Source organism: Ochotona princeps, chromosome 14, assembly GCF_030435755.1.
Source record: "Ochotona princeps isolate mOchPri1 chromosome 14, mOchPri1.hap1, whole genome shotgun sequence".
Classification (NCBI taxonomy): domain Eukaryota; kingdom Metazoa; phylum Chordata; class Mammalia; order Lagomorpha; family Ochotonidae; genus Ochotona; species Ochotona princeps.
Genome location: NC_080845.1, coordinates 19,822,487 through 19,836,420, shown reverse-complemented (window position 1 = coordinate 19,836,420; position 13,934 = coordinate 19,822,487). Strand labels below are relative to the sequence as shown.

At 45.1% G+C, this 13,934-nt stretch overlaps 1 protein-coding gene and 1 non-coding gene across 2 annotated transcripts in view; one reads left to right on the top strand and one right to left on the bottom strand.

Annotated features, from left to right (window-relative positions):
- PALM2AKAP2 (PALM2 and AKAP2 fusion) overlaps positions 1 to 13,934 on the top strand; it is a 303,091-nt gene that overhangs the window by 40,287 nt on the left and 248,870 nt on the right.
- Positions 5,673 to 5,779, bottom strand: LOC118759988 (U6 spliceosomal RNA). The gene has a single exon (XR_004996512.2). It is a non-coding gene; the product is annotated as a U6 spliceosomal RNA (small nuclear RNA).

Below are 13,934 nucleotides of genomic sequence, written 5' to 3'. Positions count from 1 at the left end.
AGACTCCCTTTAAATCACTTATGGACAGAGACTAGGGCCATATTGTTCCAAAGAAGATCCTGGGGGTCACTCCACTAGATGCTGCTTAACATCTGGAAAGGGGGACATGTATTGGCATGTCTGTCTGGTCATAACCATCAGTCTAGAGATGGAGGGATGGACCTTGCTCTGAGTCTGAAAATGAAACCAATAATGAAAAGCAGTATCTAGCCTCTTGGCTGTCTTAGCTAAGGTGTCCCTGCCTGTCCTTTATTAAAAGGAATTCACTGATATAAAAGAGTGATCTAGCAGGCCTTGTAAGGTTCTAGTCACTGGACTGAAAGAATCCTTTACTTCTCAGGTAGATGAGAAAATTGATGACCACTGTTGTCCTGCGGTGATTGGTGTAGGAGAATTCCAGATCTGGGCAGAATGTAACTGCCACCGTCATATAATCCCTATTCCTACTGGAACCCACTGGGTCATCATAACTTCCCTAAAGAGCATGACATCACTGAGCAACCAAAGAAAGGTCACGAGGTCCGCTGACCACAGGGAACTTGGACACAAGATTATCATGCACTTCTCAGCCCCAATTCACTCTATAAGAACATTCTCCCCTAACTTCTTGGGAAGCCTCAGGAATACAGCAATAACTGCCTGGATCCTTGCTCTGTGCTTTGCAATAAATACCTGCTTTCTTTAATCACCCCAGTGTCGCACGTTGGGTGAGCAGACCCATTTTAGAAGTTCTACAGCAATCCCTGCAAAGAGTTTGGGATGTTGTTCAACAGCAAACATGTGGGAGAGAGCATGTGGCTATGACTTCAGGACTTGTGTGGAGGTTCTGGGAATCAGCCTTGGACCTGAGCTTAATACCTGGATCCAGTCATAGCACCATCGTTAAATAACTTGAGAATCTTGGCCAGGTTCTCACACTGGCTGAGACTCCACTTTCTGTTTAACTTGGAAATCACAGAGGCACCGCTCTATGATCTACAGGGTCTCTGTTGTAGGAAGGTTGAGACAGGTGCTTATCGGTCTAGAGTGAAATCATGGTGCAAACTGTGGCTGCAGATTTCAAATGATGAAAAAGACATCTACAGAAGGGATATACTGGCCCATTTCCTGGGGTGTGTGTGTGTGTATGTGTGTGTGAGAGAGAGATTGTGTTGGGGGTGGACTTTAAATGCTTCATACAAGCAAAGATATTTGTGTCATGATTTTTAATAAAGAAGCATGCATTTTTAAAATTATTTAGTTATTTGATTGATTAAAAGGCAGAGTTATACAGAAAGAGAGGGGAGAAGAAGAAAGAGAGAGAGAGGTCTTCCATACACTGAGATTCATTCCTCTCTTGGCCCCAACAGCTCCGGCTGGACCAAGCCTGGAACTCTGTCTGGGCTTCCCACATGGATCCAAAGGGGAACCCGTCTTCTGCTGCTTTCTCAGATGTGTTAACAGGAGTTGGAATGGAGTTGGTGTGTTCATATGTGATGCCAGGTGTTGCAATTCAATCTGTTGCCCCACAGCATCAGCCCCAAGACTGAAGCATTTCTCCCCAGTATTACACTTCTTACAAAGCTTTTGAAGCATAATTTTTTATGCTTGTGTCACAAGAGTTTCCCAGGCCACCAGCCTGGAGAAGGATAAGGTGCCCTTTCCAGTGCCCTCTCAAACTGGGCCTATTTGTCGTCATACATTGCTGTGGGTGTTGCCTGGCTTCCTGCTTTTATCTGTTTCAGGTTGCTTTTCACTGCTGCTCAGTGAAGCCACTTGGATTCAGAAAGAGGTAAATGTGCCAGAAGTCTCCCAAAAGTTCATGGAACATGCACATGGTTAGAAAAAAGAAAAAAAAAAGCATGCGTTTTGTAAAAACTTTTTCAAGAAAATAAACTTTAAGTTCCATGTTTTCCACAAACTTTTTGAAATGGCCTCATAGGATATGATATAGATCTAAAAATAGGCTTCACAAATTTTGCCTCTTAAGAAACTTAATAGCCATGCCTGCCACATGGTGCCTTAAAAATGGAAAGTCACATCTCTGGGATGCATTGGTTTGTCTTCCTTTTGCCGTTATTGTTGTTGATGGTACCTGCTTTAAGCAAGGAGAACAGGTTATGATATTACTATTAATTGCCAGACTGCAGCAGTGTGCTCCAAGATAATCTGTGGCTTAGACTTTAAAGGGGAACATGTTTATCTTCCCAACTCAGTCTACACTTATCTTTTAACCCATGTGACAAATGAATTAGTACACATTTCCAACAAATTTGAGGGAAAAATTCTTGAAAGCTTAGCAATGAAGTAAACAGAACTCTATAATTGAAGGGGAAAGGCTTTTTTTTGTTTTCAGGAGCATTTGCTTGAGGTGCATTTAATCAGGCACTAGAGGGGCAGCTGAGTGTTTTGTGGAAATGCCAAGACATTGCCAAAGGGATTCTTGGGGCCCCTCAAGAGTTTCAGAAGATGTCAGTTCTTTATTGTGTGTAATTCTCTGGGAGAATATATTTCATATGGTTTAATTACTTCAGTTTACTTAATGATTTTACTAGTATTTGTCTTTCCAAAGGGAGATAGGAAAAGAAATTTTTCTGAAATAAATAAAAACAGGGGAAGTCAGGAGAAAGCTAAAGAAAATGTGAGTAGTGGGGAGAGAAATTGTCTGAACGTGGAAATAGGGGGAAATAAGAGTGGATGTGTCTGGCAGTACCTGGTCTTCCCATTGGGGATGATGGAAGATGAGCCCACACGAGTTTACACACCTTTCACATTGCACATAGTTGACTTGAAACAGTGTGATCTGGTTCTAGTGCAATGTTTCTTCAAATAGCATTCCTTCAAACATATGATCCCCTTGATTGATTATGACCTGATATAAAAATAAAAGTCTCTTATTTGGTGAGTGATGAACAACCCCATAAAATACTAGTTTTTACTCACAATTAAAGGTTGCTAGCATAATCTACTAAGTGAATTCTAAAGGTCTTTCTGAGGACTGTAGTTAGTTGTACTAAAAAGTAAGATTTCTATTTGACAGTAAAGCTTCTACCATGTAGCTTGCATGTAAATGGTTGGGATTTTCAAGAGAAAGGAGTAGGCAGGACATAGAATGCCCAAAGTGGACAATAGTTGAAGAGGCTTGAGAACCATTTTTCCAGGAAGGTGATCCTCAGGTGTGACATCAGAACTGTCTGCAGCACTTTGGGAGACGGTGGATTGTTGAGCTCTTCCTTGATCTAGTAAATGAGCATACACTCTCTCCTTGACAGACTTTGCCTTCCTCTCATTGGCTGGCACTGATTCACATGTCCACCCCAGGTCAGTTCATAGCACAGGGAACTGGATAAGAAGATTCAGCTCCTGGGGGTGGGTCATTGTACTTCCAGCTTTTCAGTGTGTGCAATCTTAGAGGCAAAATGAGAAAACAATGTAGACAGAGTAGAGTTCATTGAGAGCAAGCAATATTGTGAAGAGCCCCTGGGTTAATTCATTCACACAGGCAAGTGTAAAATCAGCCTTATAGAGACCTTGCCTGCTTGAATGCCAAATACCTCTTACGTTATCATCCTTTAAAACTTGTGTCATTTTTATGAGATCAGTAGTGTCCCATGTATTTGACAGATTAAAATACCAGGAATTGAAAGAATTTGGGAAATTTCAGTTAGATCCACTTTCTACAATAGAGTATCCAGACATGATGTTCTTCTTCTTAACCTCTATGTAAATCTGTTTTTGTTTTATTCTGTTGTGGCAAACTACTATGCTATCTCCCCATTAATAATAAGGTATGTCCTACTACTGTTTTCTGAAAGTGGCTTGACCAAATGTTCCTACTCACTGAGTATGTACACCAGGCGTGGAGTGGGTTTGTGTATCTTTTCAGGATTTATCCACTCAAGTGGTCTTTGAACACAGTATTGTCCAACCTACTTCTGTTTTGTTCATGAAGTGTTGGCTGATGATTTATTGAAAATGCAAACAAGTGATCCATTCATGTGAGTTCATGATTGTTTGTAAGTAACAGCTTGCTTCTTTGCCCAGCTTCTACATCATTTCAAGTGTGCTCAATAATTCAATAATGATAGGTATATAGTAACTCTATTGAGGTGTAGTTGTGCCAATAGCCAGGGATATGTGTTAGACTGATTCATTTTCTCACAAATGGGAATTCATTTAATCAACAAGATGAATTCACGTAGAAACACTAAAGCTCCTCTTAAGAGATGTCGATTCTTTTGTTGAGGTGGATGAGTGAGTTCATGTGTTCTGCTCCTATGGAAAGAATACAGTGATATCAGCATGCAAATCTAATAATGGAATGTGAGTCTTTAGACACTGAACTAAAATAAGCTCAATTTATTACAATTAGAAAATGAATCTTCCTGGCCAGGTTCGGTTGCGATAAAAACAGTACAAAACACAAAATGCCAAGGCGAAATGGCCTGTGCCAGTAGGGAATGCAGCACCCAACCAGCACATCTCCCACTGGTTTAGGTGAGGGACGAGTGTGTGATGGGCAGAGCTGGGAAGGGCTGCAATACTCATTGGTTCCAATGGAGGTCGGGGCTGAGAATAGAACCAACCTGGGGGTTACAACTACCAGCTGATCGGAGTGTTGGACTGTGGCGGGCACTGTGCTTACTAGTACATGTAGGAGCCTGGACTGGGAACACCTCAAAGTTTCTTTGGGGATTCCCCTGAACAAAATGGAGGAATCAAAACATTAACCAAGAAAAAATGGAAGATGGAGTAGATCAATCAACCACCTCAGCTATATGTTGGCAGCGAAATACTGGACAAGGGGAAACTCTAAGATGGACTATGTCAATCAGTGGACTCTGCACCAGTCTCATCGTACCTGGATTGTTGCTGATGATATGTTGGAGCTTCTAATTGATCGGGGTGACGCTCTGCTGGCTCTGCCTTAAAACCTGAGAGGGCGTCCCTAAGAGGCCGTTGAACTTGACTGGACAGTGGGATGCTGGACTCTGTATGGTGTGTGCTTGTAATGAGGGAACTTGAGCTGTGGTTATGCATCAAGTTGAAGGAATCCACCATGGGGGAAGGGTTTGGGGTAAAGGGGGAAGAATCCCAGTACCTATGGAATTGTGTCATGTAATACAATGTAATTAATGAATAAATGAGTAGAGAAAAAAAAGAAAATGAATCTTGAAGGAGCCTTGCCAAAAGTTGATTTCTGTGACTAAGCTCTTTCATCACAGATTATCAAATTAGGCAGAAGAAATATGATTCCTTTTATAATACCTTAGTTATTGATTTCGTAGAAGTTTGCCTTCTGCTTCAGTTGTAACTCATGACTCACTAATTGATGTAAGGAAGAAGTGTTGCTTACTTATATGAAGAATGTGCTTAAGGCAGTAAAATGCTTTATAGTTAGTGAAATTAGACTTGGTTGTTCATGTAGACTGTCTTTGGGATGCTCCCCTCAGTTCTCTGTTGCTCTGGTGAGAATATACCTAGTTATGTCACCTCCCCTATGTTCATCATCTCCCAAAAACCCATCTTTGCATTCCATACAATTGTGCCTATTGTACCCATGTGTTTATTGTCTCCTCACCCATGTTCCTGGCTAGACAGTGACTATGATAATCAAGTTCACTTTCTTTAAAAAAAAGTCAGTGACTAATTTTGTATAAATAGGCAATGCAAAATAATTTTTAATTTTATTTTTTAATATAGAAGACTTCATGAATTTTCATGTCATCCTTGTATAGGGGCAATGCTAATATTCTCTGTATCATTCCAATTTTAGTATATGTGCTGACAAAGTGAGCACAAAAGCAAGTCCTGATTTGGAATTCATTGTGTAAATATTTAACAGAAATAATTAAAATAAGTAAACAAAACAAACAAAACCAAAAAACAGCTGAAAAAGACAAGATTGGGAGAAGGAAAGTTATTTCCTTCTTAAGTAGGTTGGCTGATTGTCCCTAAGCAGGTGCCGTGGGTGAGTATGAGGTAGGAGAGTTTTGTGTGTGCTGAAATCTCTTCCAGCCTCTATTTGTTTTTTTTTTTTTAAGATTTATTATTATTGGGAAGCCGGATATACAGAGAGGAGGAGAGACAGAGAGGAAGATCTTCCATCCGATGTTTCACTCCCCAAGTGAGCCACAACGGGCTGATGCACTCCGATCCGATACCGGGAACCAGGAACCTCTTCCTGGTCTCCTACACGGGTGCAGGGTCCCAAAGCTTTGGGCCGTCCTCGACTGCTTTCCCAGGCCACTGGCAGGGAGCTGGATGGGAAGTGGAGCTGCTGGGATTAGAACCAGCGCCCATATGGAATCCCGGGGCGTGTTTAAGGCAAGGACTTAAGCTGCTAGGCCACGCCGCCGGGCCCTCTATTTGTTATTTTAATGTTTAAGGGTGCAGATATAATTCTCACACGTCATGGCCCCCAATCATAGGCCAACTTTCTTTACCTGGTAATCAAAGAAGCTGTGAACTGGTTGCCTGTAGGAGACAATGAGGTGACTGTGAACTCCTTGTGAAATGGTACTGTTGCATACTTCATGGACATTTTAAGGGATTCTGGGGGCTAATTTTGATAATAGATGATTTTACCCTTTTACATTGGTTGGAAATGGAATATGGTTTTATTTTTTAAGACGCATATATAATATATATGCGTCACACAAAGTGACAGAGATAAGGAGAGTTACAGACAAGCAGAGACAGAGCAATCTGCTGGTTCACTCCCCAGATAACCACACAATAGCCAAGATTAAGCCAAGCTAAAGCCGGGAGCTAGCAGCTTCATCTGATCTCCAATGTGGGTAGCATGGTCTCTCTAAAGTGAGCCTCCCAGACTCCAACACCATCTGGTGCTCTAGAGGACCAGTGGAGATGTGTGACAGACTAGGCTAGGTCTCAGCCCTTACTGAACCATGTGTGAGCTGTATAGGGGTATGGAAGAGCCGAGGCTGGGTTGAAATATCCAACAGTAAGAACCAGATTGGGTTGAAGGCCAGTCAGGAAAAGCCACTGTTCCCGCTAGGACAGGAGCTGAGCTGAGTAGGGCTGGCTCTTGGACCCACTAGTATGCGCGAAATCTGGCACTGGGAAAGTTTCTGATGGAGGAGCCTGGACAATTTCTCTGGCAGGACACAGTCCCTGCAGGTAAGCACAAGAAGCACAATAGCAAACAGCCCAGAACAGGCAATGGAAATTATACCACTGGCATACACTTGGCATGGTTTGGGGGTAGACCAGGCTGAACTTGTTCACATCATCCACTGGCGAATCCGAGCACCAGAACAGAGTGTGGGTCAAGCCAGGTTCGGTTGTGACACATACCAGTACACATTAAGGAATGCCAAGGTGAGATGAACCGTACCAGATGTGGTTGCAGTGCCCTACCAGCACATGTGACAGTCAGGGGGAGGAGGCAGAGACAACAGGGGAATGTGGGCTCCCCTGCTGGACAACTACTCCCATTGGAAAGCGTGAGTCGGGATTGCGGCAGATCAGACTAGGCAGGACTATAACACCTGTGGGCCTCATGTGAGCTAGATGAGCAAAGGGCTACGGTGGGCTGACTGTTCCAACTGGTGCAAGCAAAAATTAGAGTGGGTGAGATGGATCAGCTGGAACCCCAGCCGGTGCTCATATGAAATACTGGCCTCACAAGTGAGGCCAGCGTGCTGTGGTGAAGTGCTGTTCTCTGAATGTGCCTTTCTTAGATGACACAGAATCTGCTGTCTTGGTAAACACTGTATATGTGTGCACGCGGTACTAAGAGAAGATCTGCCTGACTCACCAAACCAGGAGATGGTTTGACCAACAAAATGCTTGCAGGCCTAGGTTCCAATCTTAGGTCCAGCTGAAGGCAGCCTATATGAGCCTCAGTTAGAGGAGGAAGAAAAAAGAGCCCTTGAGAAGAAGGAAAGAATAACATTAGCCCAGGCTGTGGTTGCAGTCACTAGGGAGAGTGGAGTGTTTGTTTAATTTTAACTGCAAAGTCTTGGCCAATAATTCTAAGCCTGGCTTGGAATAACAGAATGGCCTTGGGGGAGGGGAGGGAAACAGAAAATGCCTGCTTGTTCTTGTCTTCTGTAATGTGTGCTGTGTTTCATTTTTAAGATGATTTTATGGGACCAGCTTTGTGGCACAGTGAATTAAACTGCCTTCCACAATGTCAACATCCCATATGAGTGTTGGTTAGACTCCCAGCTGCCTCACTTCTGATCCAGCTCCCTGCTAATGCTTCCAGGAAAGCATTAGAAGATGGTCAGTGTACTCATAGCCCTGCTCCTAACATGGGAAACCTTGATGGAGTTCCAGGACTGGCCTACTCCCAGTCACTGTGGCCATTTAAAAAGTGAACCAACAGATGGGAGATCTCTTTCTTCATCTTGTTCTGTCTTTGTCACTCTGCCTTTCAAATAAATAAAGCAGACCTCAAAATTTATTTATTTATGTGAGAGGAAGAGAGAAAGGATGGGGGTAGAGGGTGAGAGAGATACTGGTTCATTGTCAAAATACCTGCAATAGCCAAGATTTGGCCAGGCTGAAACTAGAATTCAGAAACCACTTCTTGATATCCTACATGGGTGGCAGGGTCCCAGGTATTTGGGCTATCCTCTGCTGATTTTGTGGTGTGTTAGGAGAGAACAGGATAGAAAATAGAGTATCTGGGTTTCAAACAGGCCCTCCAATGTGAGATGTAGTTGTTGTAAGCTACATTGAGCTATAGTGTCAAGCTGCATTGAGCTACAAATACCTGTTCTGCATACAGTGTTTCATACTTATAATAATCTTCTACCTAAGGAACAGATCACCATTTACCGGTCTCTCGCCTGAAGCTCAGATCCTACTAAAGGTGCCATTGGCATTGACATAGTCTGCGCTAGAACCCAGGCTTGCCTCAGCTTGTCATTTGTGTGGTTCCCCATGCAACCTCTGAAAGGTAGCAAAGAGTGGAAACTGGTGGCAACACCTATGTGCTGCCCAGATTTGGCTGGAATGTTAACTTTAGAAGTTGCAAGTCAGAAGAACGGGTGTGTTACGAGTTTCTGGGTCCCCAGATCCCTGAATAGAAAACCAGCTATTGTAATGAGGAGCTGTTCAATGAGATTAGGATTTTCTGCAGGGATTTGCTCTGCAATTTTTCCTTTCTCCCCACCCCCAACACACACACACACACACACACACACACACACACACACACACACACATATGCAGGATGCAGGGTGTATGTATTCTCCCAGTTAAAGTTCTTCTCCCTCCTGCCTGTAGCAACACAGTCTCTCTGAGGCTGAACTTTGCCCTGATGGAGGCAGTATATGGTAAGGACTCAGCAGCTAGGTTCTGGAGAGAGAATGAGGGAGAAAGAGAGAGAGAGGGAGGAAGAAAAAGGGGGAGAGAGAGAGAAAGAGGAAGAGAGAGAGAAACTTCTTTTACCTTTATACTTTCCACAATTCCTAGCACAAGGATTATGCAAGGGCGAGGTTTGGGGTGAACTGTGACCAATACCATAGATGACCATGTGGTATTTTGATATCACCGTCTCTCCTATTGTGGGAATCCATACTCATGATGAATCAAGCCGAGATGACTTTAAACATCTCAATCACACATTCCCACAGAGCCGGTTCCCTGAGGAGTTGTTTGCTTTCCTGGGAGTGCTTTCCAGCCTTCAGATACTGGACTTTCTCTGGGTGACCTCAAACCAGGGGCCAGAATAAAGAAGTCTACAAGCACAAAGCCCTCTTACATGTGTTTGTTTGATAAGCCCAGCATTACCTTTTTTAATTTCATTTTATTAGTGTTGTTTACATAATTGAAAGAGATCTATGTCCATGTGGTCCACTAATAAGGGTGGAAAGGGTCGAGGCATGGAGAAAGGTGGGTGGGACAAATGTTTCCTTTTTTTTTCTTTTTCTTGTGTATCTGTGGGGCGAGGAGAGAAGGGGAGAGAGTCACTCCTTGCTGTCAACTATATCAGCACCTGGGGGTGGGGGGGTGGCCACTTGATGCTTTTTAGAGATCCTGATGTAGGGAAGATTGCTTAGAGGGTGTTACTTCAGTGGTTTTGGCAGTTCTGAGACATTGTTGGTTTCATTGCTCCAGGGTTGAGAAAATGTTCCCAAGGCCTGTTGGTTGACCATGTCCACCTTAGTGCAACCACACACTCAGGGATATGCTGCAAAGCTTGGCTAGGAGAATTGTCCAGCCTGTTCTGTTTTTCATCCTCTGGTGAGCCACTCAAACTCCTCTGCTGGCCTAAAAGAGCTGGCTCTCATGTCTGCTGTGTGCATCTGGGCAGCCTATCCACTGCAGACACAACTGAGGAGGCCCAGTTCTGATATATGCACTCTAAGGTCAAACCACATATCCTGTAATTTTTCCCCATGACCAGAGTTTGAGTCCAGTGGTCCATCTGGGGAGTCACCCAAGGAACTTGACCTAGGGTGACCCCAGACCTGACTGGTGTGCAGGAACCAGTTCAGTTCATCATCTACATCAGCCTATGCACACATTGGTGAATACAGTTGCCTAGTCAGTTTTGTCCCCAGCCCCACCTGCAGCAAACCAATGGGTGCTGGGACCTAGCCCAATTCAGCTTTCTACAAACCCAGCCCTTACAAATATGAGTGAGAACTGCAGCCTAGTCAGAGAAACCCCCAATAACTGCCTCCAGGCCCTCTCTCAGCCCTGGTTCCTGCACAGCCCTGGCCTGTCCCACATCCCATCAGGCTCTTGTACACACCTATAGGTGTTGCAGTTTAACTCAGCCCAGTCCACCCCCAGACAGTCCACACGTGTGTCGAAGGCACTACCGCCTTGTCCAGACTGGCCCACCCCAGCCCTGGCTATTATGCTCAGCAGGGTAGCCTCAGCCTGGCAGAGGAGTGCCCAGTTTCCCTTCTAGGCCCACTCCCAGTCCCAGATTTTGTACTTGCCGGAAAGTACTGTGTTCCAACATGACATGACTTGTACCCAGTCCATGCACTTGCCAGTGAATACTATGCAAAGCCCAGCTGGCCCACACTTATTCTGGCTCTTGCATGCACTCGCTGATATGGTGGCTCAGCCTAGCTTACCTTCCACCAAACCGAGCTCACATGCAGGCCGATAAATGTTGCAGCCCTGCCCAGACCTCTGCCCCTAGTCTCAGCTCTCAAGTCTCCCCAGTAGGAGCAGTGGCCTAGCAGGGAATTCCTTGAAGCTTCCTTACTGGGCTCTCCCCAGGCCAGGGTCTCAAGCAGGGTCTCAGACTGGGTACTAGGACCAGTCTGGCATGGCTTGCTTCACCCTAGCATTCACCAGTGGGTGCTACAGCCTGGTTCTGCTTGTCCTACCCCCACTTCCAGCTCATGCTGGTAGGTGCTGCAGCCCCCATTCCCAGTCCTCATGTGAACTGGTGGATGTTACAGCCCAACGTAGCCTGGCCTGCACTGCCAAGCCGGGTCTTCCCCCAAACCCAGCTCACATGTATGCCAATGGGTACCATAGGCCGGCCTGGTGTGGAGTTCCCCCAGCCTCAGCTCTCATACTCACCAGTGGGAGCTGTGGCCTAGTAGAGGAATTCCACAAGTTCTTCCACCAAGCTCACTCCTAGACCTGGATCTCACATGTGCCGGTGGTGCTGTGGTTCTGCTTGGCATGGTCTACCCTCAGTCCCATCTTTTGTGTGTGCTGGTGATGCAGTGGTCTGGCCCACCCTGAGACACAATTCTTGGGTGTGCCTGCAGGTGCTGCAGCCTGAATAAACCCAGCTTTCTCCCAACCCCAGTTCCCATGAGTTTAAGTGAGTTCCGTATTCTTGCCTAGCTTGGTGCATCACCACCCCCAGCTCTTGCGTAAGCCAGGGGTACTACAGTCCCACAAAGGTGAACCCACTAATCTTCTACAGAATGTGCTCCCAGACCTTTTTCTCTCACATGCTGATTGGTGTCATGGCCCAGCCTTACCAGGTCTATCCCCTCCCCTGACACTCACTGGAGTGTACTGTGTTTCAGCCCTGCCAGGTAGATCTCCTAGCGCTAACTTTCATGTATGCCAGCAGGCGGTGGGCTATGCGACCTAGCCCAGTCTAGGTCTCCCATGTGGGTGAGTACATTGGTCTGATCCCAACATGCCCTCAGGTTTCATTCCTCTAAATCACTCGATTTCAGCCCTCTTGTTTACCTGCAAGCACAGTGGCCTGGTCTGTGGGAGCCTCCCAAAGTTACTTCTCACCTATGATTGCAGTGGTCCGATCCTTAGAATCTTCCAGAAGTCATTCTACTTCTATGTAATACTCGGTAGTCCCCTCTCCCACACATGCCCAAACCTTCTTCCCTAGGCAATCCATAGCCCCATACCCGGTGTGGGCCCCAGATCTGGTCTTCTGGTGGCACGATGTGCCAGTCCCCGGCATTTCTTGATAATTGTTAGAAAATATTGAACTTCACAATGCTTAAAATAGTCAGCCTGTGTCTCTGGTGAGGCAACTGTTTAAGTCAGTGTGGAACTCTGTCTTTTAGATTGCTGAATTAATTTTTTTTTTTGGTTTGGTTTTCTTCTTAGTAGAAAAAAAAAGATCTCAGAAATATCCATTTAGGGTGTCTTCAGCCTTCAGTTACATTTGAAAAGCCAATTATTTTGAAGCAGCAGAGCCTTACAATTTCTGCTTGAAACCAGCTATCCAGAACGTAAATATTTCCTTTTGGGGGGAAATACTGACAGATTCTTCTGCTTCATTCCAACTCGAGTATCCCACCTTCACTCACAAGCGTCATGACAACAGAAGGCTTCGCGAACTGGCCGGTTGGGCAATAGTGAAGGGTGCAGCTCCCTGGCCCTCAGGAGGGAGTAGACATTGGCTTTCCTGCTGCTGGGCAGTTTGGGGCTCTAGCTTTGCAGGGTGGTAAGTCTCGCTGTCTGAGTGCAGATCAGGCACTTACTAGTAGGGGAGAGTCACCAAGTGACAGTGGCTCTAAGCCTCAATTTTGCTGTCTGTAAAATGGGAATGATAAGGAAGGAAGTGAATCGTGTGTGCCAGCACAGCATGAACTTACACAAAGTGGTCAGTGATGTCTGCTGTCAGCTCCTTGTTCTTCGTTCCTGAGGGCTGCATTCGTCTTCTGCCGGACAAGATTCTGAGGCTGACGGGCTGCCATTTTCAGAAGAAGCCTTCTCTTATTCTAAGAGCATTTGATTATTTGAGAGACATAGAGGAAGAAAGAAACAGAGTGAGAGCACACTCCCATCAGTGGGCATTTTGAGAGAGAGCCAGTGGATGTGGGAGCTTGCTCTCTCTCTCTCTCTCTCTCTCTCTCTTGCTCTCTCGCTCTCTCTACCTATCAAATCAAAAAGTTCTTAAAAACAGGGCAGAGTTATGGTGTAGTGGGTAAAATTGCTGACTGTGATATCAGCATCCCATATTGGCATTGGTTTGATTCCCAGCTGCTCTGCTTCTGATCTAACTTCTTGCTGTTGATCTGGAAAAAGCAGCAGAAGATGACCAAAGTGTTCAATTGGCTCCCACCCATGTGGGACACCTGGAACAGGCTCCTGGCTCCTGGCTTTGGCCGACCCTACCCCTTGTCATTGGGGCCATCTAAGGAGTAAATCAGTGGATGGGACATCTGTCTGTCTCTCTGTAACTCTGACTTCCAATTTTTTTTAAATCTTTAAAAGAAAAAAACATATAGGGAGATGTTTGGCAGAGTGCTGTTAAGACTCCACTAAGCCACTGGCTTTCTCACACACATTCATCTGGGGAGTAAGGCACTCTGTGAGTTCTGTCAGATAAATAAAACAGATAAAAACTATAAATCACTCAATAAGTAAAGTTGTGTGGGCAGATGTTGTAGTGCAGTGTGTTACGCTGCTATTTGGAATGCCCACATCTCAGATCAGCAGAGTACTGGTTCAAGTCTCAGCTCCTCCACTTCCAATTTAGTTTTCTGCTAAAATGCCTGGAAGATAGCAGGTAATGACCC